Genomic DNA, 21,571 nt, shown 5'->3' with positions numbered 1-21,571 from the left:
CTTCCTGTTCATATCCTTTGACCATTTCTCAATTGGGGAATGACTTGGATTCTTATAAATTTTATTTAGTTCCCTATATATTTTAGAAATGAGGCCTTTATCAGAAGGACTGGCCATAAAAATTGTTTCCCAGCTTTCTGCATCCCTTCTAATTTTGGATGCATTGCTTCTGTTTGTGCAAAACCTTTTTAATTTAATGTAATCAAAATCATCCATTTTGCATTTCATAATATTCTCTATCTCTTCTTTGGTTATAAACTGTTCTCCTTTCCAAAAATCTGAAAGGTAAACTATTCTGTCTTCTCCTAATTTACCTATGGTATCAACTTTTATGTCTAAATTATGTACTCATTTTGACCTTATTTTAGTATAAGCTGTGAGATGTTGGTCTATGCCTAATTTCTGCCATACTATCTTCCAGTTTTCCCAGCAGTTTTTGTCAAATACTGAATTCCTATCCCAGAAGCTGGAGTCTTTGAGTTTACTTGTTTTGTTTTTTAATAGATGGGGTACATGGCTGAATCTATACAAAAAATATTACTCCAGAAGTAATATTAAGGATGGATGGGAGAGTGGAATAAATGAAGGGAGATGGCTATTGTAGTTGTGAGGATATGTGGAAATGAGGGATTGTTCCAGACTAGAGTACAGAAATGCAAATAGAAGGGAAAGGATGGAGACATGAGATATACTAAAGGTAGAATAAAGAGGATGTGGATATTGACTCTGTTATTAGAAATGAGCCAAAGAGGATGGTCAAAGACAAAAATAAAATGAGAACATGGGAGACTATATCACGATGGTGTGGATGACATAAATAGCAAAGAGGAAGAGATTCACAAGAAAAGATGTTTGTTTCTGAACTTGAGTGTGAGAGGTATAGATTGGACATCTGGTGGAAATATCCTATAGATAGTTGGGTATACTCATCTGGATATCAGAAAACATGTAAAGTAGAAGTATACATTGGGATGAGGAAATTTCATAAATAGTATGGAATCGATCACCTTCTGAAAGCTATGCCAAAATGAAAACTCCCAGAAATATTATGAGTTAGAAGTATCATCTTCCCATTGTAGAAATGTAAACAGTGTAACCCTTTAACCTCCCTCATAATTTCTTTTTCCTGTTTGCCTTTTTATACTTCTCTAGGGTCTTGTACTTGAAAGTCAAATTTTCTATTCAGTTCAAGTCCTCTTTTTCATTGAAGTCCCATGTTTCCCCCTGAAAAAATATACTCAGTTTTGTTGGTGTGAAGGGCTAAAATTCTAGCTAGTCTGTCTAAAATATCTAATGAGTGGTCACCAATAAATTATAAGCTTTAGCAAGAGTTAGGCTTTTAAGCATTTATTAAGGAGAATAAGGATTTGGTAAAGAGAAAGAGAAAGGCCTACATTCATCTATCTATTAAAGGGAGAGCACATTTCTAGCTCCACTCTCCACCAGAGTCCAAAGGAAAGAGAGAGAAACAGAGCACCCGGCTCCCCCTTTCTCCTCCCACCAGCAAACGTCACTTCCTGATGACAAAGAAAAGACTCCTGGTCTTGCCCTCAAAGACCTTCCTTTCATGGTGGAGCTTTTCTACAGTAAGCCTCCAGCAGGTGGCATCATTCCAATTGTTACACTGGCTAGGTGATTCTTGGTTATAATCCCAATTCTTTAGCCCTCCAGAATATCATATTCCATGCCCTCCAATCCTTTAATGTAGAAGCTGATAGATCTTGTGTTATCCTTACTGTGGCTCCAAAGTACTTGAATTGTTTCTTTCTGAATGTTTGTAACATTTTCTCCTTGACCTGGGAGCTCTGGAATTGGGCTATAATATTCCAGAAAGTTTCATTTTGGGATCTCTTTCAGGAAGTGATCAGTGGAATCATTCAATCTCTATTTTACCATCTGCTTCTAGAATATCAGGGCAATTTTCCCTGACAACCTCTTGGAAGATTATGTCTAAGCTCTTTCCTTGATCATGGTTTTCAGGTAGCCCAATAATTTTCAAGTTATCTCTCCTGGATATATTTTCCCGGTCAGCTGTTTTTCCAAGGAAATATTTCACATTGCTCTCTATTTTTTTATTCATTTGGATTTGCTTTATCATGTCTTTATTTCTCACAAAGTCATTAGCTTCCATTTGTTCAATCCTAATTCTTGAGCAATTATTTTCTTCAGAAAGCTTTTCCAATTGACTTTTCAAGCTATTGACTTTTTTCATGACTTTCCTATATTACTCTCATTTCTTTTTTTCCATTTCTTCCTTTACCTCCACTACTTTTCCCTCTACCTCTCTAACTTTATCTTTAAAGTCCTTTATGAGTGCTTCTATGGCCTGAGACCAATTCATATTTTTCTTGGAAGCTTTGGATGTAGGAGCTTTGACTTTGTTACCTACTTCTGAGGGTGTATTTTGATCTTCCTTGTCACCAAAGAAACTTTCTATGGTGTGTATCCTTTACTGTCTGTTCATTTTGCTAGCCTATATCTGGACTTTTAACTCCTTCTTAAAGTGGGGTACTGCTTCCAGGATGCACTGTCCCAAGCATCAGGATTTAGTAGCTTCCACCTTAAAGGAGTAGAGAATATGGAATATGATATTCTATGAGGCAAAGGTGTTTAGATTACAACCAAGAAAATACCTACACAGCAAAACCTACATAATTCTTCAGGGGAAAATGAGCAATTAATGAAACAGAGGGCTTTCAAGCATTCCTGGTGTAAAGGCCAGAGATGAATAGAAAATGTGACACTCAAACATAAGACTCAAGAGAAGCATAAAAAGGTAAATATGAAGAGTAAACAAATGACTCAATAAGTTGACCTGTTTACATTCCTATGCGGGAAGATGATTCATGTAACTCCTAAGAACTTTATCATTATTATGGCAGTTAGAAAGTTTCTGTAAGGAAAGAGGGCTCATGTGTGAGTCAATTATGTTGGGATCATCTTAAAAAAGAAGGGGTGAATAAAAGGGATACACTGGGAAAAGGAGGAAGAGAGAAGTAGAATGGGGGATTTTTCTCATCTAAAAAAGTACACATGGAAGATTTTTGATAGTGGATGTAAAATGGAGGTTGGACAATGCTTTAACCTCATTCACATAGAAATTGGTTCACAGAGGGAATAATGCACACACACACTCATTTGGGTATAGAAATCTATCTTTTTCCAATAGGGATGGTGGATAAAGAAATGCAGTTTTCAGAAGCAAAATATATTTTTGAGGAGAGACTGGATGAAAAGAAAGAAAGAAGGATAAACAGAACAAGTTGGGATGGAGGTAAATACATAGTAATCATAACTATGAATATGAATGGGATGAATTTACCCATAAAACAGAAGTGGATAGCAGAATATATTAGAAACCAGATTCCAGTAATATGTTGTTTACAAGAGACCCATGTGAGGGGGCAGCTAGGTGGCACAGTGGATAAAGCACAGGTCCTGGATTCAGGAGTACCTGAGTCCAAATGCGGCCTCAGACACTTGACACTTACTAGCTGTGTGACCCTGAGCACGTCACTTAACCCCCATTGCCCCGCAAAAGAAAAAAAATTACAAGAGACCCATGTGGATCTTAAAGATACACACACAGAGTTAAAATTAAGGGCTGGAGAAGAATGTATTATTTTTTAGTTGAAGTAAGAAAAAAAAGCAGAAGTAGATATTATTATCTCAGACAAAGCAAAACCACATACAGACCTAATTAAAAGATACAATCAAGGAAACTAATTTTGATAAAAGGTACCATAGACAATGAAGCAATATAAAAAAAATTAAGGGAAAGTTTCTCTGATAAAGGCCTCATTTCTCAACCATATAGAAAACTGAATCAAATTTATAAAAAATAAGAACTACTCCCCATTTGATAAATGGTCAAATGATATGAACAGTCAATTTTCAGTAGAAGAAATCAAAGTTATACATATAGTCATATGAAAAAATGTTCTAAATCACTATTGATTAGAGAAGTAAAAAATAAAACAACTCCAAGGTACTACCTCACATCTATCAGAAATTATAAATATTGGAGGAGATGAGGAAAAATAGGCACACTAATAAACTATTTGTGGAGTTGTAAACTAGTCCTACCATTCTGGAGAACAAGTTGAAACTGTTTGCAAAAGTGCTATAAAACTGTATATTCTTTGACTCAGCAATTACACTACTAGGTATGTATGCTAAAGAGATCAAAGAAAAAGCGAAAGAACCTAAATGTACAAAATAATTTAGGACAGTTCTTTTTATTGTGGCAAAGTACTGGAAATTGAGGGGCTGCTTATCAATTGGGTAATGGCTGAATAAGTTGAGGCATATGATTATGGAGGAGTACTATTGTGTTATAAGAAATGAAGAAGGGGGTGACTTCAGAAAAAAAGACCTATATGAACTAATGCAAAATGGAAAGGAATGAATAGATCACAGTGCCCAGTAACAGCAATATTGTAATGATCAACTGAAAGATTTAACTACTCTGATCAATACAATGATCCAAGATCATTCCAAAGGACTCATGTTGAAAAAATTCTGTCTACCCCCAGAGAAAGAACTGAGTGACTCTTAGTGAAAAATGAAATATTTTTTCATCTTATTTTTCTTGTTTTTATTGAAACATGGCTAATATGAAAACATGTTTTACATGATTGCACATGTATAATTGGTATCACTTTGCTTGCTTCTTCAGTGGCTATAATAGGGGAGGGAGGGAGAAAATCTAGAATTCAAAATTTTAAAAAAGAAAATGTTTAAAATAAATAAATAATGAAAAGTTTAAAAGATAAAGAAAAGAAACAATGAGATTGTACATGGAGCATAAAAGGGGGTGGGTGGGAATAAAAAGGACTGAGAAAAAAACTCTGAGGCAATATTCACCCTCAAGAACCAGGAGAGGATGCAGCTTTAATAAAGAGGCCCCATCAGCACCTCTAAAGAAGGAATATGTTCCTAGGTTGAAACTCAATAGGGGGATAAAGTAGACTTGTCAAATTGATTGGAAAGCTCATGAATTAACCAATTGACTTCCCTGATAAACCTCTTTATACTAATTTAATCCTTCCTTCTAGTTATATTGCTTGATCTTGTTCCTTGAACAACTTTCAGGGCTTATTGGTAGTATAATAATCATATTAACCTGGATCTCCTTTCCATTAGAGTCAGTAGGATATAGTAGAAAGAATATTAAATCTAGATTCATGAGTTTACCTGGATTTGAATCCCATCACTTCACTAGTCAAGTGAGTCAAACAAGGCACTTCCTTAGTTTCCTCATTTGTAAAATTTGACTAATAATACCTGTAGTACTTGCTTCACAGGATTATTATGAGGATCAAGTAAGAGATAATTTTGCAAGCCACAAAGAATCAGATTAATGTCAGTATTGTTAATTCCCTAAGGATATATCAAATCATCCATCAATTGGAAACCCTTTAAAAATAATCCATTTCATATTTAATCATAGAGCTAGTGGAACCAAATCACTACTCACCAAATCAATGCCAGTAAGTGGAATCAATTCAGGTGTACATGTGTATTCAGAGTGTATGTGTGCAATACTTACAATTTACATGTCTATTTTATGTATTTATAATATCTCTAGCTAACTAGATACAAAAACTCTGAAACTGCCTTTTTCTCCTCACTGCCAAGACTCATAACTCAGAAGAGAAAAGGAGGCATAGAGGAGGGTGAACTACTGAAGCTAAAGCTCTCCTCCTGATGTTATCTCCAGGCGAATCATCTAAAGCTTGCCCCAACTCCCCATCCTCCCTACCAGAGTTCCTATTCTTCTGCTTATCAGTGTATAATCAAAGGATTCCTGTGAACAAAAATAAATATATATCTCATTGAGTTCTATGTGTAACTAAAGACCAAGCATAGCACCCGTGTGTGTGTATATATATATATATATATATATATATATGTGAACAAAGGAATGAACAGCCTAGGAGAACCCCATTTTCTTTATCCTCATTGTTTCTAGTAGCAAAATCCTTAGGGTCTAAACATCCATAGGGCTGAGAGTAGTCTTCAGAAACAGAAAAGCAGAGAAGAACCTCTGACATTGGATTCTGCTTTGCTAGGAAGGGGATAAATCCTGACTGAAAGTAACAGATGGTAGCAATGGAAAGGGATTTACAGAATCTTAGAGTTGAAAGGGATATCACAAAGGCCCTTGAGGCCACTTGTTGGGGATTTTTTAGAAAATATACTTGTTCATGTACGAGAATGGGTAGTGGAAGAGGCTACTGAAAAAATATTACTGCCTGTCTCCTACAAAAAATAATGAACAGATCAGAGAAATTAATTTTATAATATCTCCTACAATTTGTTTCCATACCTGTTTTCCTTTAGAAAAACAGATCAGCAAACATGTCTACAAATCAGATCAGAGACAGACAGAAAAAACATAATACCAATTTATTTTGTCCCAAGAAGAATTAAACATGATCATGCTAGATACTCCTTCCTAAGTAGAAGCTCGAGGACTCCCTCTTCCTGTGGGTATATAAGGTTTTCTTTGCTCACTGGTTGCAGGGTAATGTCAGTTTTATTAGCAAGATACAAATTAACCTAAAGCAAATACTATAACAGGCAGTTTAAAGACACTGGAAAGGTTTAGCAAGGACAAGGATGCCTAGATATTTGCTAAGGAGAAAAATAAGATCTATTTACTCTTTTGGGAAAAGAAGATAATGAATGGGGACTTAGTTGAAGTTTAGTCAAAAGGGACATTTTGATTTGTTTACTCTCTTGGGGAAAGAAGTTAGCAAATAGGGACTTATCTGCTAGCAATCTGGGCTCAACATGAGCAAGTCACTTTTTTTTTTTTTTTTTTTTTTTTTTTAGTGAGGCAATTGGGGTTAAATGATTTGCCCAGGGTCACACAGCTAGTAAGTGTTAAGTGTCTGAGGCCGGATTTGAACTCAGGTACTCCTGACTCCAGGGCCGGTGCTCTATCCACTGCGCCACCTAGCTGCCCCGCAAGTCACTTTTAAAAAATTGGGGGGGGGGGCAAGTCACTTAACCCCAATTGCCTCACCCCCCAATAAAAGAAGAACATTACAACTTGTAAAATTAAATGAATGATCTTGTGATCGCTTCACTTCAAATTAATCCTAAATAATAAAAGTGATTTAGCAGATAGGGTGAAGTTCTCTTAGTTGTTTCTGATGATTAGATTCTCCTTCAACTTGATCACTTGTGTTCATGTTTTGAGTAATTAAGTGTTGCAGAGCTGGGAGTGTGGGGCAGAATATTGTAATTGAATAGTGTGCTTACCTGGAGTTCTTTGTATTCAAAGTTGCAGGCCCAGCTTTACTTATCACCATTAGCTCTCCTCACACTTGACCTGTTTTTTAGTGGCAATAGCAAGCACTGTAACAGGAATGTAATTTCCAGCTACTGTTTACATTTGACTGTTACAGCAGCTGGTAACAAATGAAGAGTTGAATAATTGCTCAGTCTAGGAAGGAGTACACTTACTGCAAGGATGGTTCCTTGAAGTTGGTTTCCCCCTGGGCTTTAGTCACTCTGCCAGAGTCAAGCAGATGCTTAGAGAGGACCATTAGTGTTTTCTGCCCATTAGGGGCCTATTTAGTGTCTTATTGCTGTGGTGCATTCAGTTCCTTACTAAATGGTATTACTTCAAAGATATTTGACTTCATCTATGTCGGTACTCCCTTCACTGATGCTATTCATTGTCTCTCTGTGACTTGGTAGAGTTCAGTGAGTTTCCCTAGCCAAAAACATTCGTCATCCAAAGACCAGTGTTCTGCTAACAAAATTGTCAGAAAATAGATAGACTGATCCTTGAATGATAGAGACACAGTCAATATTGGGCCCCATACTAGGAAGGATGCTTTTCCAGCTCTTTCAAAGGCTTGTGATCCCTAAGACAACCTTCATGGAACTATTGTTTATTTTTCTTTGCACAAGACACACCACTTCCAAATTTGAGGCATTTTCATCAGTTGTCTCCTTTACATGGAATATTCTCCCTTTTTGTCTTTGGTTCCTTGCTTTCTTGACTTCTTTCAAAATCCAGCTAAAATCCCATCTTCTATGATAATACTTTTCTGATTACTCTTAATTCTAGTGACTTCCCTTTATTATCTTCAATTAATCTTGCAGATATCTTTTTGTATGTAGTCGTTTTCATGTCTCTCCCATTAGACGATAAAGTTTCTGAGATAGCCATTAGTTTACATTGCCTTCTAATATTTCAGTTGTTGTTGTTTGACATTGTTCTAATATTTCTTATTGTCTTGTTGACAATTTGTTCTCCTCCTAACTAACCACTTTTCTGGATTCTCCTCCAGATCACACCATACGTACCCTCTAATCGTGGGTGTTCCTCAAGAATTTGTCCTTAGCTAACTTCTCTTTTCCCTCTTTACTACTTCAGGTGATCTCATCAGCTCCTATTGATATCAGCTCTGTGCTGATTATTCTTAAATCTACCTATCCTGTCCCAAACTCTCTGCTGACCTCCAATTTCACACCTCCAACTGCCTTCAGACATCTTGATTGGGGAGATGCAGTAGACATCTTTAACTCAATATGTCCAAAACAGAACTCATCATCTTTTCCCCTAAACCTCCCTATTACTGTGGAACAGGGCACCTTAATATTTTTCCACTCACAACCCCTTTCCCCTCAGGAAATTTTTGTGTAATGCCAGTTATATAAGTATATAAAATAGGTATACATAACCTTTTACTGTTGCCAAATCTTTCATGACCTCCACATTCAGTTACATGACCCTATATGGGGTAGCTTTGCTGTAAAGGGCAGCTTCTCATACTTACAACCTAGCAGTCATCATGGATTCCTCACTACCTCTCACCCAGCCATATCCAACTGGTTGCCAAGGCCTTTGAAACAACTCTTGAATACTCCATTCTTTTCTCCTCTGACACTGCCACCCCTTATCACCTCCCTCCTGGGCTATTGCAACAGCCTTCTGGTGAGTCTTCCTGCTTCGAGTCTTTCCTCACTCCAATCTATCTTTTGTTCCAAATAAAATGATTTTCCTAAAAAGCAAGTCTAATCGGGTCAGCACCCTCCTCTCCCCACTCAATAAACTCCTGTGGCTTCCTATTAGTTCTGAAATCAAATGCAAAATGTTCAGTTTGGTATTCAAAGTCTTTCATTATCTAGGCACCTCCTACTTTTCCAGTCTTCTTACATCTTACTCCCCAACACATATTCTTCGCACCAGTGACAATGGGCTCCTGACTATTCTCAAATAAGATATTCATCTCAGCTCTGGGCATTTTCTCTGGGTTGTCCCCCATGTCTGGAACACTTTCCCTCCTTTACTCTGACTACTGACCTTCCTGACTTCTTTAAATAGCAAATAAAATACTATCTTTTACTAGAATCTCTCCTAACCCCACTTAGTTCTAGTGCCTTCCCTTTATTGTTTACAATTTATCCTGTATATAATTTCCTTTGGATATTTGTTTGCCTGTTGCCTCCCCCATTAGATTGTAAGCTTTGAGGCTTACAGAGAGTCATTTGCTTCCTTTTGTATCCCTAATGCTAAGCACAGTGACTGACACATTGTAGGTGCTTAATGGATGCTTATTGATTGATTATAGTGTTCTGCTTGTTCCATTTTGTTCTTTAGGGAGTCTGGTTCTTGCCTTACATTTTCTATCTACCTTTCTAAGTTATTTATTCTGCTTCCTTTTTTCCCCTTAAGAACTCTGAGTTAATTTTTTTAAATCTCTTACTTTATTTCTTCCATTCATTATTTGAGGCCTTGCAGCCAAAGCAATTTCCACCCCCTAGGCTCTATCTGTATTTATTTTCAGAGTTACTCTCTTCTTCTGGGTTTTTCTATAGGGCTTTTCTGAACACATAAAGTTTCTTCACTATATTCAGAATTTTCTTCTTTTTACTAAGAAATTTTCAGTCTTAATTCCTGAATTGAAACTTTGTGCCAGCATCATGCACTGGCCCCCCCTTATATATTGGGACAGGGTGGCATGGTCCTATCTCCTCCACAGTCTTACCTTGTCATAATTCTGAATGAGGTCACTGGGACCATGCCCCACCATCTGTTACATTTCCTAGTGCCCCCAAAGAGGTGCTAGCTTCTGTCTTCTCTTTTTGTAAACACCAATGAAATCAGGGCATAATCTACTGCAGCTATGACAAGCTCTGACTAGATGGTGGTGATTTCCAGTCTCAGGCCTTCAGGAAGCAACCCCCACCCCACCAGGCAGACTTCTTTGGCACTGTGCAGTCATAGATACCTATGTGGAGCTGGCTCTGTGTCTGGCTGTGACTCCAACAGGAGAGTTGACTTCTGGTATCTTAAATGATCCCAAGGTGTAAGCGCATTGTCTGGCCCTGCCTTCCTATTTAGAGTTGGGCTCTTTCACCAGTTATGATTCCAACAAGCTAGGACACAGATCTTGCTATCTTCAGGCCCTATTTACTAGGACTCACACTGGCTTTTGGGTCCTTGACACCTCCGCTTGCATTTCACAAGTTTGGTTCTGTTTGTTTTGTTTTGTTTTGTTTTGTTTTTGTTTGGTTTTTTGCAGGGCAATGGGGGTTAAGTGACTTGCCCAGGGTCACACAGCTAGTAAGTGTCAAGTGTCTGAGGTCGGATTTGAACTCAGGTACTCCTGAATCCAGGGCCAGTGCTTTATCCACTGCACCACCTAGCCGCCCCACAAGTTTGGTTCTGTCTCCAAGGCCATATTGATTTATGGTAGCTTAATTCCATGTGCCTCTTTTCTCTACTTCAGCATCCTGGCAATATATGCTTATATATCACTTCCTGATTGGTGAGACCACACCACTTTCTCCTTAATTGTCCTTCCATTCCTTCAGCTCATGCATGCATGTATGCTAATTCCAATTTCCTGGAACTGTTTCTTGAAACAGCTATAATAGGGAAAGAGGGTGATGAAGTGGTCTGCTCCCAGCCCTACCTATGAACCAAAGGTATTTGTAGTCGGAACTACAAAATTAAGCCACACTATAACATTACATAACTATATAACAAAATTTTTCTCAATTAATCATTGAGATGCTAATTAGATGACTGATCAGAATATACTTAATAAATGCTGACTGTTTAGTTCTAGTGATTCCCAGACTCATTTAACTCCAGTAATTGCCTGATGACTCTAGGACCTAATACTAAATCATCTTTATCTAATTCTTTTACAATCCCTGCATTTGTTTTAAGATTAAGAATGTATATTTATATGATGCATAAATAAGTAAATATAAAATATGGTAGTGTGTTATGGGCAAGACTGACTCAGGTTGGTACCCTGTCAATTCAGGTTCAATGTTGGAATCAAATGAGGCATTCATAAGTGAATCAACAACAATATTAATCTGCCTCCCATCCATTTTTAAACATTTTCTTAAATTGTATATGATGTACTCTATTTCATGTATATGTTATGTTTGCATAAGAAAAGTTACTAGTGAATAGTCCATCATATATTAATCAGTAAGTCAGTCAACAACTCTGCATTAAGTTTATGAAAGGCAGGGTACTGGAAATGAGAGAATGCTGGACTTGGAGTCAGGAAGGGCTGGGTTTGAATCTTGCATCAGAAATTTAGTAGCTCGGGGCAGCTAGGTGGCACAGTAGATAGAGCACCGGCTCTGGAGTCAGGAGGGCCTGAGTTCAAATCCGACCTCAGACAGTTGACACTTATTAGCTGTGTGACCTTGGGCAAGTCACTTAACCCCAATTGCCTCACCAAAAAAAAAAAAAAGCAATTTAGTAGCTAATCTCAAAGTGCTTATGACTCAAGGGGATACAAAAGTGATAGGACAGGGGCAGCTAGGTGTCACAGTGGATAGAGCACCACCCCTGGAGTCAGGAGGACCAGAGTTCAAATCCGGCCTCAGACCCTTTACACCTACTAGCTGTGTGACCCTGGGCAAGTCACTAAACCCTAATTGCCTCACCAAAAAAAAAAAAAAAGTGATAGGACATCCCACCTCTGGTTTGAGGAATTGATATCTAGTTGGGATCTTAGCATCTCATTTTCTTCTTCTTTTTTAAGTACTAGCAATCCTTTGTATTCAAAAGTTAAAGACTGTTGTAATAAGGACAGATGGCCATAAGATATTTTTCTAGAATGATGATAGTTTGTTCTCATCCAGTAACATTCAGCAGGAAAGATCCTTGTGGCATGAATTGTTTTAATTGTGCTAGGTTCCAGTCTTATCTTGAAACAAGTAAAAGTTACTGGACTTTGGGGAATTGAACTTATGATCTCAGCACCATGCTATAACCAACCCCAACAGTTCCAAAACATCTTGTTGTTAATATGTTTAGATGCACAGAAGGGAGAAGAGGTCACATCTTACTATTGTCATTTATTTCTTCTCAACATTTTTTATATCTATATCTATATATTAGGACCATTACAAAATGTCCTAAAACCCTGAAATTCAAAGGGATTAAGGAATTGCCAAAGGAAAGACTATTGTTTCTATTATCCTAATGGTTTATAGTTCTTGGGATTTATACTAATCTATTGTGCTGTGACCATGATGTTAATATGCTTAACAATTTTCTCATGGAAAATGTCCCTCTAATGCAGAATGGAATGCTATTAAATTTCACGTGTGTTGGCAGCATGTATTCACTGCCAGCACTCACACGTGATCCATAATGTTTTCATTGTTTAATACCTTGTTCTTTTCACCCTTGTCCAATTCATTTCATTATGGGAAAGAAATGCCCTTGTTCCAGATTACTCATTTAAACCATTCTTGGGCGTGCCGAACTTTCCCCCTCATATTACATTAAAGTGGAACTTGGTCTCATGCTGTCAAAGCAATACAATTACATTTCCAAAAATGCTTGGAAAAAATAATAACCTCAATGTGCAAAGTACCATGAAACAGGATTTAATCACTTGAGGTGTCCTTTGACAGATGTATAAGGTGATTTTATGTTGCACCATTTCCTTGTGTCTGCTTTATGAGGTGGTGAGCTGCATTAATAGTGCTAGCTTTGCTTTGTCTTCTGCTTTCACACTCACACACACACACACACACACACACACATACACTTTAGGTATTCAATTAGTAAATTGCAATTCATTAGAAAATTACAAACCCACCCAAGGTAGTGACCTCACTACCTCACTAGTTATTGCAATAACTACCTAGTACATCTTAGCATTTAAAAATATGTAATAAGGTGATGGATAGAATTCAAATATTTAAAATCTGTTATCTCATCAATGTGGGTGTTTCCTTCAATGGTGTGCATCATAACCAGACATGCCTATCATGTGCAACTCATATCCATTTCCTCCTATAAAATGTCTACTCAGTGTACTGGTGACTTTCCTCTATTTTTCTGGCATCTCAAGGATACCACTGGAGCATGTGGACCAGTTATCTGGTCCACTAATTACCTCTTTCCTTTGACAAGTACATTTTCTTCTTTGATCATACATATCTGGTGACACAGGGAAGGCAACAAATATTTCTATGGCACCTATATGCCAAGCACTATGCTAAATGCCTTATAAATATTACCTTATTTGATCCTCACAACAACTCTGCAAGGTAGGTGCAAGATAGGATCATGCTTTCTACCTCCTTGTGGAAAAGTGATAGATACAAGGTACAGAGACATACATTTTTGGACAGTATGGATTTGCTTTGTCTGTTTCTATATTTTTTTTTATTTTTTGCTGTTGTTGCAGCAAGGATTTTTCCCCTCCTTTTTCCTGGTTAATTGAAGGATTTGTAGAAGAGGCCTTTATAAATAGTGACACACACAAAATACCTCCTCTTTCTTGAATTCTTATGGCATAATAATATCCCATTATCACTGATATACTATTTGTTCAGTCATTCTCCAATTGTCTAAGAGTAACTTAAAGTATCTCCCTTCAATTCTAAATATTTTCTTTTCTTCTCCCTCTTTTCTAAATTCCCATTTTAGCATAAGGAAGTTTGTTTATTTATTTTTGGTGAGGCAATTGGGGTTAAGTGACTTGCCTAGGGTCACACAGCTAGTAACTGTCTGAAGCCAGATTTTTTTTTTGGTAAGGCAATTGGGGTTAAGTGACTTGCCCAGGGTCACACAGCTAGTGTTAAGTGTCTGAGGCCGGATTTGAACTCAGGTCCCAACTATCATGGTGCAAAGCTCATATTCCAATGTACAGGACTAGATAACCCAGCTCCAGTGCTCTAAGATCCTTAACAGGCTGTTTTGACATATCAGGAGAGGGCCCTAAATATCTAGTGCCTTTAACTGCAAAAATACAGTACAGGGAGATCTAAAAATGTGAGGCAGAAGTCAACAAAAGAACTTAGGGAACCTAGAGAAAGGCAACACAGAGCAGAGCACCTCACCAACAGGTGAGCAGAGAATAGAGGCCAGAACTAGAGTTAAGAGGGAGGATGATACCAGAGAGGATATAGTATGAACCAAAATAAACTTCCTTGGGGCAACTAGGTGGCTCAGTGGATAGAGCACCAGCCCTGGAGTCAGGAGCAATTATACTCAAAATCACTCCCAGGATGGATGAAGTACTAAAAAATGAAGTTCAAGGGATTTTCTCATGATCCCATTAAAGTTGCAACTCTAATTTTTGAAGAAAGAATGAAGAAAAATTCCTTGCATTCGGAAGAGAAGATGAAAGAGTAGAGGTAGGAACTCAACTGAACTTTTCCAAATTCCCCTGCAAAGGACATTAACATAATGCCTCAAATTAAATTCTAGAGTTGCACAACCAACAAAAGATTGGGGTGAAATGATTTCCCAGCTCAAGACAAGTTAGGAGGTCAGCAGCAAATATCTTTGGGGTGCTGGTCAAGTCTACGGTGCAGTCCAGGCTGCACCCTAGCAAGTAAATAGCAGGCCTTAGGGGAGGCTGCATCAGGAGTTTCAGAAGCTCTCAGCCCACAGAGAGTAAGCATTTTGTAAAACTGGTAAGAAAGAGATTAGAGGGTCCCCTCTGCTGGTGCTGAGTTCAGGAACTGTTCCATTACCCATACACAGTTCTGGGTCACAGTCCCAGGGGGAAGAGAAACACGAATGCTTGAAGCTTCAGGGGAGCAAGGGCACTGGTCACATTTCCAGAGCACAGAAGAATGCTTGTGGATGCTCCCAAGGGAGGAGGGGTCCTGGTCTCAGTTCCAAAGGTAGAGAGGAACATTAGCATTTGTGGTTCCAGAACAAGAGAGAAGCTGCTTACATTTCTAGGACCAAAAGGAACATTGGCACTTGTGACTACAAAGATGCAAGGTCTTTTCCTTGTGGGATCAGAGCACAGGCCACAAGAGCATTGACCACACTAGAACATACTATCCTGGAAGTACTACAAACATGTAGACCCCCAGAACTAGTTCAGAAAACTACAGAACAAAAGTATCTAAAGCTTGGGGCAGTGCTCTCTCCACCCCAGGAGCAGACTCAAGGTTTAACATAAAGTTAAAAGTCAAGAAATAGCCTGAAGAGAGAGCAAATAATGAAAAAAGAACATGACCATAAAAAATTACTGACAGGGAAATTCAAGGCACAAACTCAGAAGAAAACAACATTGTCAAAACAACTATAAGCAGCTCTTCTCTTGAGCCATCCTAGGTAATCATTTAAAATGGTGAGGTACTCCCTTGATCCAGAGAACCCCACAAAATCATGCAAGTCAAGGGGCTCAAATCTCCAAGTCCACTTCAAGAATACCTGTGAAACAGCCCAAGCTATCAAGGGCATGCATATCCAAAAAGCTACCAAGTATTTGAAAGATGTCACATTGAAAAAACAATGTGTTCCCTTCTGTCAATACAATGGTGGAGTTGACAGGTGTGCCCAGGCTAAGCAATGGGGTTGGACACAGGGTTATTGGCCCAAAAAGAGTGCTGAGTTCTTCCTGCATATGCTTAAAAATGCAGAAGGTGATGCTGAACTGAAGGGTTTGGATGTGGATTCTCTTGTCATTGAGCATATCCAGGTTAACAAGGTCCCCAAAATGCAACAGTATACTTACAGGGATCATGGTCAAATCAACCCATACATGAGTTCCCCTTGCCATACTGAGATGACTAACTGAAAAGGAACAAATTGTTTCTAAACCAGAAGAGGAGGCTGCTCAAAAGAAAAAGATATGGGGCAGCTAGGTGGCGCAGTGGATAGAGTACCGGCCCTGGAGTCAGGAGTACCTGAGTTCAAATCCAGCCTCAGTCACTTAACACTTACTAGCTGTGTGACCCTGGGCAAGTCACTTAACCCGAATTGCCTCACTAAAAAAAAAAAAAAGAAAAGAAAAGAAAAGAAAAAGAAGAAGATATCCCAAAAGAAACTGAAGAAACAAAAGCTTATGGCATGGGAGTAAATGTGACATTAATATGCAAATAAAAGTGAAAAAGTGTTTATCCTTACGACAAAAAAAAAAGCTATAAACAAAGGCTTAAAAAATTTTTTAAAAATTATTGGATTCAAGGCCAAAAAGAATTCCTGGAAGAACTTAACAAGTAAATTTAAAAAATCTATATCTATAAGAGATATAGAGGGAAAAAAATCAGAAAAAGAAATGAGAGTGATGGAAGAAAAAGAAAGTCAACAGTTTGGTAAAAGAAATACAAAAATACTAAAGAAAATAACACTTTTTAAAAATAATTGGCCAAATGCCAAAAAAGGCAGAAAAATCAATTCAAGAGAATAACAACTTAAAAAATATAACTAGCCAAATGGAAGAGGAGGTACAAAAGCTCACTGAAGAAAATAATTCCTTAAAATAGAATTCAGCAAGATGAAGCTAATGACTCCATAAAACATCAAGAAACAATAAAACAAAATGAAAATATGAAAAAATAGAAGAAAATATGAAATATCTCATTTGAAAAACAACCAACCTAGAAAATAGATTGAGAGATAATTTAAGAATTACTGAACTGAAAGCCAAGATCCAAAGCCTAGACATCCTATTTCAAGAAATAATCAAGAAAAACTATGCCAATATCCTAGAACCAGAAGGTAAAATAGAATTGAAAGAAACCATCAATGAAAACTCCCAGAAATATTATAGCCAAATTCCCAGATCAAGGAGAAAATACTGTAAGCAGTCAGAAAGAAATGATTAAAATAGTGTGCACTCACAGTCAGGATCATATAAGATTTAGCAATTTCAACCTTAAAGAATTAGAGGGCTTGGAATGTGGTACTCCAGAAGGCAAAGGAGCTAAGATTAAAACCCAGATTAACCTTCACAGGGAAACTGAATATCGCCCTTCAGAGGAAAATAAATAAATAAATAAATATAAATATATATATATATATATATATATATATATATATATATATAATGAAATGGGGGACTTTTAAGCTTTCCTTATAAAAAGATAAAAGCTGAATAGAAAATTTGACTTTCAAATACAAAACTCAAGCATTAAAAGGTAAGTAGGAAAGAGAAATCATAAAGAATAAATTCATGACAAAATAAGAGATAGAATCATTGGATGTAAAATGGATAATTTTGACTACATTAAATTTAAAAGGGTTTATACAAACAAAATCAATGCAGCCCAAGATTAGAAGGAAAGCAGAAAACCATGAGAACATTTTTTACAAGTTTCTCTGATAAAGGTTTCATTTCTCAAATATATAGTGAATGAATCAAATTTATAAGAATAATAGTCATTCCCCAATTGATAAATGGTGAAAGGATATAAATAGGCAGTTTTCAGAAGAAGAAAACAAAGTTATCTAGTCATATAAACATGTCCTAAATCACTACTGATTAGAGAAATGCAAATTAAAACAATTCACACCTAGCACATTGGCTAACATGACAGAAAATAAAAGAAAAATGCTGGAGGGAATACAGAAAAATTGGGACATAAGACACTGTTGGTGGAATAGTGAACTGGTCCAACCATTCTGGAGAACAATTTGGAACTATGCCCAAAGGGCTATAAAACTGTCCATGTCCTTTCACCCAGCAATACCACTACCAGGTCTGTATCCCAAAGAGATCAAAGAAAAGGGGAAATTACTTGTACAAAAATCTTTAAAAGAGCATTTTTTGCAGGGCAATGTGGGTTAAGTAACTTGCCCAGGGTCACACAGCTAGTAAGTGTCAAGCGTCTGAGGTTGGATTTGAAGGATGTACATTAATTAGGGAATCACTGAGCAAGTTATGACATATGACTATTATGGAATACTATTGTGGATAAGGAATGACAAACAGGATGCTTTCAGAAAAACCTGGGAAGATGGACTGATGCAAAGTGGAATGAACAGAACCAGGAGACCATTGTTCACAATAAAACAATATTGTGTGATGTTCAAATGTGAATGACATAACTATTCTCAGCAATACAATATTCCAAGACAGTTATGAAGGACTTATGAGGAAAAATGCTATTCGCTTCCAGAGGGGAATAAAAAATGGATGGAGTCTGAATGCAAATCAAAGAATCTTTTAAATATTCTTTTTCTTGATTTTATTTTTTGTCTGCATTTTCTTTTGCAACACATCTAATATGGAAGTATGTTTTGCATGACTGAACATATATAATCTATATCAAGTTTGTCACCTTCTCAATGAAAGGGGAGGGGAGTAAGCAAGAGAAGGACAGTATTTGGAACTCAAAATTTTTGTTGAATTTTTTAACATGTAATTGAGAAAAAATAAATTAAGAGAGACCTCCACCCCCCCCAAAAAAAAAGAAAAAAAGAAAATGGGGAAAGATTGGTGCATTCACTTTGACATTTGAATACCTTAAAGCCCTAGAGAGTAGTTTAATTATCAAGTAATGGATACTACAATGCACAAACTTTATTTTGTTTCTTTTCAAAAAGAATTCTCAAAGAAAAAGATGTTTCTAAATTTCAGCCTACAACGGAACCTCAAATTTACTTCTCTGCCTGCAAACATTTTTGCTATTTTTCAGAGATAAGCCATTATTTCCTAGTTTTGCAAATACCTTCTGAAGTGTGAGACATAAGACATTTTTAAAATTGTCTCATATATACCAAAGCATTGATAACTGCTTTTTGTGGCAATGGAAAAGCTGCTAAAAGTGAGTTCACAATGATTAGGGAAGAGCTGAAAAACTGTCTTATCCGAACGTAATAGAATAGTATTGCAGTGGCAAACATGAAAAGTATATCAGAGAAACATGTATGAACTGATGAAGAATATATAAGCAGAACCAGGAAATCCATATACAAAAAATTATAGATTTTCTTATTTCATTTGTTTATTTATTTATTTATTTATTTATTATTTGCATTTCCTTATTTTTGGAGCAATGTTTGGGCTTATATGAGAGTGAGGTCACTTCGTGAAGCTCTTTTAATTGTTTCTTCTTTGTTACAGGGGAAGATCAATCAATCAATAAACATTTATTAAGCCTCTACTATATATCAGATGCTTCGCTAAGCACTGGGGATATAAAATGACACAAAAGACAGTCCCTACCCTCAATTTGTCAGTAGATCCATTGGCAAATAAGTGATTAAAAAAACCCCAAACCATCAATAAAACTTTAAAAAAAAATAGAGGTACACATTATTGATCTTCTTAAACCCATTTACCATTACTATAATTATGGGTAACCTATTTTTAAAAAAGAATACAGCTTACTGAGTTAATGTTGAATAGTAATTTTTATGTATTACTTCCTCTTTTATGCTTTTTTAAAATTTTTATTTATAGTTTTGAGTTCCATATTATATTCCTCCTTCTCTCCCCTTTTCCTGAAGTGGTAACCAATCATATATGGGTTATACACATGCAATTATGTAAAATATTACCATATTAATCATTTTGTAGAAGAAAACTTGAATAAAAGAAAAAATGAAAGAAAGTGGAAAAGAGCATGCTTCAGTCTATGCTCAATCAATATCAGTTCTTTCTTTGGAGGTGGATAGTATGCTTCATCATTAGTCCTTTGGGATTGTCCTGGCTCATTGTATTGCTCAGAATAGTTAAGTCATTCACAGTTCTTCATTAAATAATATTGCTGTCTCTATGCACAATGTTCTCTTGGTTCTGCTCACTTTATTATACATCAGTTCATACAAGTCTTTCTAGGCTTTTCTGAAATCATCCTGCTTCTCATTTCTTATAGGACTATGATATTCCATCACCATCCTATACCACAACATATTCAGCCATTTAAATTATTACTTTTCTGTAGAAATCATAGAGTAGCTTGCCAATTAAAGCTAATGCTAATAACTACCACATTTGTTCTCCATCAGAAAAAAATAGGCAGAGTCAATGCCTTTATATGTGTTCCTACCTCTTATGTTTACAACTATATGGCCTTTGGTAAGTCACTTAACATTACCCTTAGTTTCAGTTTCCTCATCGGTAAGATTGAGTATTCTAATCCCTAAAAGAACATCTCTCTTTTTCTCTTTCCCTCTCTCATATAAATATGTATATGTGCATGCTTTTCCTCTGAAAGAACAAATGAGATTGTATATGTATGTGTATATGTATATGTATGTATATATGGAATTCATAATATGTGTGAAGCATTTTGTAAACTCTACAGTACCACATAAATGTCAAATATTTTCAGAAGCAGCATCATTAATGCTATTACTACTATTATTAATATTATGTTACAGAAAGGAAAGTAAAATAAATGTCAAGGAGAGTTGAAGCATAATTTGCTATATTCTTAAGCTATCCAGTAAGCATCAGACCAATGTAATTTTTTTTTTTTTTAGTGAGGCAATTGGGGTTAAGTGACTTGCCCAGGGTCACACAGCTAATAAGTGTTAAGTGTCTGAGGCCGGATTTGAACTCAGGTATTCCTGACTCCAGGGCCGGTGCTCTATCCACTGCGCCACCTAGCTGCCCCAGACCAATGTAATTTTAATTCATTCTTATAACAGAAAAGTTTGATTAAGAAACATTCATTAATATTTATTATTAATATTAATATATGGACTCAGATGCCTGGCAATGGGGGAAATTGAAAAATTAGAGAGAATAGAAGGCAATGACTTCGTGTAGTTTATAAACTAAGAAACAGATTAAGGCTCAAATGTAGATAATTCTAATATATAATATTTTTGTTCTCAGTGCATTAAAAAGAAAAAAAATGCAATAAAAATATAGTTAGAAGGCAAGGTTTGTTGCCAAAGAGAAATCAGAGAAAATTTCAAGGGAAAGGTGGAATTTGATTAGACTTTTAAGAGGTGAGTGGGGAAATGAACAGGTAAAAGGGGGAAGGGAAGATCCTACAGGTGTAGGGAATGGAGTGAGCAGTACACATTGAAGGGGTAAAGAGTAGTTCATTTTTGGTGGAGTGCAAAATATATGATGGAGATAACTATGATACAAATGAGTAATAAATTTCATGAGATTTTAAAAGCTCAGTCCCCTCATCCCCAAATTAAAAGTGGTACTTAAATTACACAATTTAAAAAAAAATACTTAAGGCAACCAATACATGAGGATGCCACAAAAATGTGAGGGAAAATGACCTAAATCCAATATCTCCAGGAGTCTAGCTATATTGAAGAATTAGGGTGTGTTCCACAAAGGTGTCTCTACATTCTATATGTTCAGGGCTGGCCTCTCTCTGCTAATAGTCACAAGTT

General features: G+C 36.6%; 1 pseudogene; it reads left to right on the top strand.

Annotated features, from left to right (window-relative positions):
• The first annotated feature begins 15,605 nt into the window (after positions 1-15,605).
• Positions 15,606-16,340, top strand: LOC122751299 (annotated as a pseudogene).
• The last annotated feature ends 5,231 nt before the right edge of the window (positions 16,341-21,571 follow it).

The sequence above is a fragment of the Dromiciops gliroides genome, chromosome 3 (assembly GCF_019393635.1).
Source record: "Dromiciops gliroides isolate mDroGli1 chromosome 3, mDroGli1.pri, whole genome shotgun sequence".
NCBI classification, from domain to species: Eukaryota; Metazoa; Chordata; class Mammalia; order Microbiotheria; family Microbiotheriidae; genus Dromiciops; species Dromiciops gliroides.
Note: the sequence above shows the minus strand (reverse complement) of the source record. Positions and strands in the feature narration are given on the sequence as shown.